This window comes from Phascolarctos cinereus, unplaced genomic scaffold, assembly GCF_003287225.1.
Source record: "Phascolarctos cinereus isolate Bilbo 61053 unplaced genomic scaffold, phaCin_HiC Scaffold_4;HRSCAF=312, whole genome shotgun sequence".
NCBI lineage: Eukaryota > Metazoa > Chordata > Mammalia > Diprotodontia > Phascolarctidae > Phascolarctos > Phascolarctos cinereus.
Window position 1 is genome coordinate 383187117 of NW_027555847.1, and position 7011 is coordinate 383194127.

General features: G+C 39.3%; 1 long non-coding RNA gene across 1 annotated transcript in view; it reads left to right on the forward strand.

Moving 5' to 3' along the window:
• The window catches only part of LOC144456683 (uncharacterized), a 24483-nt gene extending 17914 nt beyond the window's left edge, over positions 1–6569 (forward strand). The window contains exon 3 of the long non-coding RNA XR_013485702.1: positions 6141–6569. This is a non-coding gene — a long non-coding RNA (uncharacterized LOC144456683). The remainder of the gene's footprint in view (positions 1–6140) is intronic.
• Positions 6570–7011: the final 442 nt, after the last annotated feature.

Consider the following 7011-nt stretch of genomic DNA (forward strand, 5'->3'; position numbering starts at 1 on the left):
CTATCTATGTTTCTCTCTCTATTTCTACCTGAACGTCAGTCTATCATCTGTCTCTATGTCCGTTTATCTATCATCTGCTTATCATCTGTCTATCTATCTATGGAGTAGCTTTCTCTAAATGATTGAATTCAATACCTAAATCCTTTGTTGCCTTTTAACCATTGAGACCTACACCTGTGGAAGAAAACCTCACTGGTTCAGCAACCTATGTCACAAAATTTAGAGCTGAAAGAGACTGCAGATAGAGGCCATCAAGGCTAGCTCCTTAATTTTTGTTGTTGTTGAGTCATTGCAGTCATGTCCATCTCTCCATGACTCCAGTTGAGGTTTTCTTGGCAAAGATACTGGAATGGTTTCCCATCACCTTCTCCAGCTCATTTTACAGGTGAGGAAACTGAGGTAAACAGGGATAAGTGACACAGGTCACATAGCTAGTAAGCATCTAAAGCCACATTTAAACTCAGGAAAATGAGTCTTCTTAACTCCAGGCCCAGCACTCTATCTACTGTGCCACCTAGCTGACCTAATTTTACAATTGAGGAAATTGATACCTATAGAGGTTAATTCACTTAGCCAAGTAACAGAGACAATAGAGAAACTAATATTCAAATCCACATCTTGTGACTCCATAGCCAAAAGGTTGCCTTTCCACTGTACCATGCTACTGCCAAAGCTAGCACAGACTTTTTTTTTTTTAAATAACATTTGGGTCACACTGCCACCATTCCAGTAATCACAAGAACCCTATTCACCTTGAAAGTCATATGCCAAATTAGCATAATAAAACTGCCATAGTCATCACGCATTGTCCTTCACCCCCATACAGATATACACACCTCAAAAAGAGTTCAGAAGCCTGATACATATTTTTTGGTAATATCACCATCTCCCATTACAGATTATCAGAGTATATACGTGGCAGCCATTAGACTACATTTGAGGTACTAGGTCCCTGGAAGTTTCAAAGCAATAGGAAAGGTTTTCTTGCAAGAAAATTAAAATGCAAATTACAATGCCTGCTTAATATCCTTTGGAGAACCTGCACACTATAAATATAGTATTTACTCTGAGACATGTGCATAGGTGCATAATTGTGTTAATATGCAGGAGGGTAGTTCATCCTGCTTATTAAATCTCCCCCTACATTTTACAGCTTTACAAATGTCAGGTTGTTCAGCCATAACTCTCCTGTTGAGGACCTCATTACTTATAAAGCATTCATATCTGCCACATAAAAGATGCAGGTGAGACCATGATTCAACAATTAACCCATATATCTTTATCTAGCTAGTTGGTCTTCTTTTTTTTGCCATTTCCCCCTTCTTTTGTTAACCCACTACCCCAAATTCTATATTCAAAATAATAGTTTTACATTCATTTGGGGAATGAAACGTCATTATGAAGCCTTGATTCTACTTGGCAAGCCCTAAATTCCAGATCAATCAACTCCTCCAAAACATGGGAGGAAAATTCACAAGATATAACCTCATCATAGTTACCAGAATCCTAGTGTCCAGAGCCAAACATCTGTAAAACTGTGCAAATGGTAAAATTTGGCTTTGAGGATCCATACCTCTTCTGGTAGCTCTGCTAAAAGAATTAGTTCTCTCAGGTTTCCCTATAGATGTCCTTGTTCCTACCCTAAGCCCTGTCTTTCCAAAGAACTGAGTCAATATGGAAGAAAGATCAGGATTATACGGGACTGGGTGGTAGCAGTATAGGTGAAAGATTGTAAATAGCAAGTGTTTCCATTTTGGCCAAGAAATCCCCTCCAAGACTGATTTTTTTTTGATTAGGTAAAGAGGCCATTCTCTACTTCATTTCTTATCTAGCGTTAAGTACTGAATGGGGTGTTGCCTCAGTCAAATTAAAGACCTTAGCTTTAAAAGGCCAAGCAAGTGGGCAGCTGGGTGGTACATTGGATAGAACAGTGGCCCTGAAGTCAGGAGAACCTGAGTTCAAATCTGGCCTCAGACCAAACACTCGACACTTACTAGCTGTGTGATCCTGAGCAAGTCACTTAACCCCAATTGCCTTTAAAAAAAAAAAAGGCCAAGCAAGGTCTCCCAATCCCACATCTCACATCCAGGGCCATCTCCAGTCATCCTGATGTGTATCTTGCCACTGGACCCAGGTGGCATTGGAGGAGCAAGTGAGGCTGGAGGCAGCTAGGTGATGCAGAGGATAGAGCACTGGCCCTGGATTCAGGAGGACCTGAGTTCAAATATGGCCTCAGACCAAACACTGAACACTTACTAGCTGTGTGACCCTGGGCAAGTCACTTAACCACATTGCATGGCCAAAAACAGAAACAAAAAAAAAAAGAGAGAGAGAGAGAGAGAGAGAAAGTGAGGAGGGTGACTTTGCACAGCCCTCCTTCATTTAAATCCTATTCACTTTCAAGTCCTGGCTTCACCTCCCTGATATCATTGTGGTCTTTGACAACAAAGGACAAACAACAGTAACGGGTAGTGCTTTAATTAGGATGAGACAAATAGCACTTTGTCACAGAGCACCCTATGTAGTAGGCCACTGTCAGTACTCTGTTAGCAGGTTATAAACAATTGAGCTTAAAACAGAGTTCTAAAGAATAATTAATTAAAATTAGAAACTATAAGATTTCTTGTTACCCCTACCTACTACAACTCAGGTGAGTTTCCTCTCTTTTTAGTCTCACTGTGTTCCCAAGCCTTCCCTATCCCCCCACAATGAATTTATCTTTTTGATTTTTAAGTTAATTTAAGGACATTTTATATGTGTTCTTACTTAGGTGCATAATGGGAAATATCCTGAAAGTGAAAAATACAAGTTACAGCTCTAAGCTCAGGTAGTGGTCAAGAAAAGTTTTCCCTTGGGTATACTCCCCACTCCAGACTCTTCCACCAAAAAAAGAAAAGTGTAAAAAAGCTGAAGTTTCAGAGGAAATACTGATTGCATGGACAGTCCTCACACAGATATGTCTGGATGGCATAGACTAGCTGATTTATAATGGATAAGACATACTTAGAAATATGTGGAAAATATCTCTGCATTGGGGGGGCATTTGATGTTAGTCAGTGATGTGCAAACAGGAGAGATGTAAAACAGCTACAGATCAGCAGTGAAGAAGAATGTGTGATGGTTAGTCCTTGGTCTTCTCTTCTGTTGCTCTCATTGTATGTCAATCAACAATAATCATTTACTAAAAACTTTCTCTGTGCTAGGCATTGTGGAAATAATTAAAGGCAAAATAAGGATCCCTGCCCTCAAGGAGCTTATATTCTAATAGGGGAAAAGGAATGCAAATAACTATGTACACACTGGGCAGTTAGGTGGCATAGTAGATAGAGTGCAGGGTCTGGGGTCAGGAACACCTGAGTTCAAACCAGACCTCAGACACCAGTGTGTGACCCTTGGCAAGTCACTTAACCCTGCTTGCCTCAGTTTGCCCCCTCTGCAAAATGAGCTATAGAAGGAAATAGAAAACTATTCCATCTCTGCCAAGAAAACCCCAAAAAAGGGTCATGAACAGTCAAACACAACTTAAAAAATGACTAAACAAATGAACATACTATATATCAGTAAATACATATGTATGTGGATATATGTATTATGTGTGTATGTATGCATGTAATATACACAGAAGAGATTGGAGGTAACCTCAGAGGGAAGAGACTATCATTAAAATGAAGGGAGAAATGGAGCTTAAAAGGTCTCTTACAGAAGGTAGGATTTGAGTTTAGTCTTGAAAGAAGCCAAGGAAGCCAGGAGGTGGAGAGTGAGGAAGGAGAGAATTCCAGGCATAGAAGACAGTCAGCAGAGAAAAAGCAGAAGGAGTTTCTTGTGCCAGAAACAGCAAGAAGACTAGTCCTTTGGAACATAGATTGTGTATGTAGAGGAGCAAAGTGTAAGATTGGAAAGGCCAGTATGTGTGGTTGTTTCTCTGCCTTCCTGGATCAGACTCCTCTGCCATAAACAATCTGTGCCCCACAATGTGTACAACAATGGTGGAAATGGGCAAGGATGAAACATCTCTGCTATCTGCCCATCTGAAATCTATAGAAAAGCTTACTTCCAGTTATCCTGTCCTAAAGAATGTCTCAGGATGGGTTGATGGAGTGGGGGAGAGATACAAAGAGGCGTATGTTCTGGACTTTGGAAAAGGTTAGACTAAATTACCTTTAAATCTTTCCTCTAAAAAAAGTCTTTTTTAATATCCCTCTCTTTTCTTCCCTCTTAACAAAATCTATTCCCAATTAGTAGCTAATAAACTAATTAACATTTAGTTGTTAGCTAATAACACTTAAAATGTCACTCTTCTCCAGAACATTTGCATTTTAACTGGGAGCAATGGTTTACCCAAAAGCAATACATAGCTAAAAGTGAAATTTCATGATTAAGTGACCTAACAATGGCAGACAATTTTTTCTACAGCATATGGAGGTGGGGGAAGGGCCCAGGGATAGGCAGAGCTGTATTTCATTAACCTTCTGTCTATCCCTAAGGTTGGCCCTCATGATTCCCCTCCCTGACCCATGAAAATGTCCAGATACGCCCCAAGACAAATTTCCAATTGCAGAACTTCATTTATCTCCAGCACAGTTCTAGCTGTCTTACACTGGAAAGAGTAGTCTGGAGTCAGAGGGCCTAAGTTTACATCCCAGATGTGATACTTATACTTCTGTAACCTTGTGCAAGTCATTTAAACTCTGGGTATTTGTCTCCTTAACTGCAAAATGAGGGGTTTAGACAGATGACCTTTGAATTCTCTTCCAGTTCTAAATCTGGGATCCTACACTTCTCCCATTCTTGCTGGGTAAGAAATATGGATAAATCTTCCTCTTCACTGTGACTTAATCTACATCTCTAAGAAAAAAAAAATAACTAAAACACACTTTTGTGCTCATGTTGAACACAAATAATTTAATTCCCAAGGGGAAATTTATAAGAATCTTACAAACAATCCCAAACAGAATTAGAATGTAAGTGCCATTTTTATTACAACTCTAATGTCCCCAGGATAAAATCTATAATATATTACACCCATTAAAGCACTTTATCGTCGGACTGCCTTACTCACCCAGCATCTCTGGATTCTGAAGGACAACTTTCAGTCACATCATCAAAAATGCTTTATCCAAAACAAAACTTATTTCCCCTTTACAGGGAGCCTCTGGTCAGGTTAAGTCAATAACCCAGGCTTCTACTGCACCACAAAGAAGTGTTTTAATTAAGTACTCATTTGATCATCCCCACAGATATTCAGGCTGCTGTAATTTCTTAGTAACAGCCTCCCAACATTAAGTGGCAATTTTCAAAGCACTTTGATAATATTTTCTCATTTGACTCTTTTAACCTTTGTAAGCCCGATAGATAGGGCAGCATTACGATTCACACTTGGCAGGTGAGGAAACTGAGGTTCAGAGAGATTAAGTAACTCCTCAAAGTCACGCAGCTGGATCATCTGGTTCTTAAACCATCCTCTTCCACTGAAACAATGTGGTCAACCCGAAATGTTAAGATTAGGCTGACCATCTCTAAATAAATATTTGGGCTGTCTTTCAGTAAATCCTAAACCAAGATTGTACTAATGATAAAAAAAAATAACTTTCAACATTTTGAAAATAACACTAGTAGATTTAAATATATTTCCACGTAATGCCTACTATATGTAGTAGGCATTTGTATTAATTTCTCAATAAATGGGTATGAAGGCGAATTGAATTTTCTTTATTAACTCTCAAAGCACAATTTTAAAATGCAAATTATTGGCAGGTAAAAGGAAAGGGGGTTTGGGGGACCTGGAAAAAAAATGTTCTGACTTGACTATGTTGATGTGAGATGATTCTTTATAAAGTCTTTGATCTCTTTGGTGCTAGTTTCTTATATCAAATGGCATCTTGGATGGCCAGTAGATAGTAGGACTATATTAAAATGAGTATGAGGTGACATACAAAATAAATGATTTTCCCTTGGGGTCAGAACCATAGAATTTCACAATTAGAAGGGATCTTAATGGCTATCTTTCTCAATCCATACTCTTTGGGGGTATGGGGAGGGGGGAGAAAGAATACCCTCTATAACATATGTCACAACTAGTAGCAAGAAAAGGAAGCTGGCTTCTATCTCTTCAACTAATTTGTATGCTCTATAATGTCTAGGAATGCTTCTACTAGCCAGCAACAGTATCAACAATCAGGAAGTACCAGATGCCTTAACCACTTTAAGGATCTCTGATTCTACCAGTGTCAGTACTCTGTACACCAGTGAAGATCACAACTCTCTCATGCCTTAGGAAATGGTCGTCAAGAATCCTGTAGCTAAAAGAAGAACAAAAGCGGATAGCCAACCCCATGCCAACTTTTTGCTACACTAAGCTAGACTGGCCCCCAGGCTTTAGAGTCTTGTGAAAGGGCCTGTTCTCAGTCTTTCCACCTTAATAGGACAGACCAAAGTATTTCCTCAGCTGGAAGAGAACAAACATTACCTACAAGGTGATATCATGTCATGTTGGTGAGGAAATATATGAAGACTCCATATGGTGAGACATTAAAATGTCAGTTTTGTCTTTTGTTTTTGTATCCCCAGCTCCTAGCATATTGCCTGGGATATAGCAATTGGTTAATAAATGGTTTTGCTGATTTAATGTATTATTATCGATAAAGAGATAACTACATTGGGAATCAGAGGATACAAGTTCCAATTGTAGCTTTGCCACTGGATAATTGTGGTATCTTGAGTTAACTGTTCAAACTCTCTGAAACTCAATTTCTTTATTTGTATAAATAAAGAAGTTGGGCCATATGACCCCTAATGGGATAGCTAGGTGGCACAGTGGATAAAGAGCTGGGCCTGGAGTCAGGAAGACTTATCTTTCTAAGTTCAAATCTGGCTTCAGGCACTTAATAGCTGTGTGACCCTGGGAAAGTCACTTACCCTGTTTGCCTCAGTTTCCTCATCTGTAAAAAGAGCTGGAGAAGGAAATGGAAAACTGTTCTAGTATCTTTGCCAAGAAAACCCCAAATGGAGTCA